Source organism: Arachis hypogaea, chromosome 13, assembly GCF_003086295.3.
Source record: "Arachis hypogaea cultivar Tifrunner chromosome 13, arahy.Tifrunner.gnm2.J5K5, whole genome shotgun sequence".
Lineage (NCBI taxonomy): Eukaryota > Viridiplantae > Streptophyta > Magnoliopsida > Fabales > Fabaceae > Arachis > Arachis hypogaea.
In genome coordinates, this window is record NC_092048.1 from 43,038,492 (window position 1) to 43,039,298 (window position 807).

General features: G+C 41.1%; 1 non-coding gene across 1 annotated transcript; it reads left to right on the forward strand.

Annotated features, from left to right (window-relative positions):
• Window positions 1-411: 411 nt before the first annotated feature.
• On the forward strand, window positions 412-519 carry LOC112739881 (small nucleolar RNA R71). The gene has a single exon (XR_003170816.1). It is a non-coding gene; the product is annotated as a small nucleolar RNA R71 (small nucleolar RNA).
• Window positions 520-807: the final 288 nt, after the last annotated feature.

Consider the following 807-nt stretch of genomic DNA (forward strand, 5'->3'; position numbering starts at 1 on the left):
ATAGGTGTTTCCATAGGGTTCACCCATGTAATTCACCTCTGCTATTGCAGGGTTCTCAGGATCATAAGCCTCTTCTTCAGAAGATGCCTCTTGAGTACTGTTGGATGCAGCTTGCATTCCATTCAGACTCTGAGAAATCATATTGACTTGCTGAGTCAATATTTTATTCTGAGCAAATATGGCATTCAGAGTATCAATTTCAAGAACTCCCTTCTTCTGAGGCGTCCCATTACTCACAGGATTCCTCTCAGAAGTATACATAAACTGGTAGTTAGCAACCATGTCAATGAGTTCTTGAGCTTCTGCAGGCATTTTCTTTAGGTGAATGGATCCACCTGCAGAAGTATCCAATGACATCTTAGCTAATTCAGACAGACCATCATAGAATATATCCAGGATGGTCCATTCTGAAAGCATGTCAGAAGGACACTTTTTGGTCAGTTCCTTATATCTCTCCCAAGCTTCATAGAGGGATTCACCTTCTTTCTGTCTGAAGGTTTGAACATCCACTCTAAGCTTACTCAGCTTTTGAGGAGGAAAGAACTTGGCTAAGAAAGCCTTGACCAGCTTATCCCAAGAGTTCAGGCTATCTTTAGGTTGAGAATCCAACCGTATTCTAGCTCTGTCTCTCACAGCAAAAGGGAAAAGCATGAGCCTGTAGACTTCAGGACCTACTCCATTAGTCTTAACAGTATCACAAATATGCAAGAACTCAGTTAAGAACTGAAAAGGATCTTCAGATGGAAGTCCATGAAACTTGCAGTTCTGTTGCATCAGAGAAACTAATTGAGGTTTCAGCTCAAAATT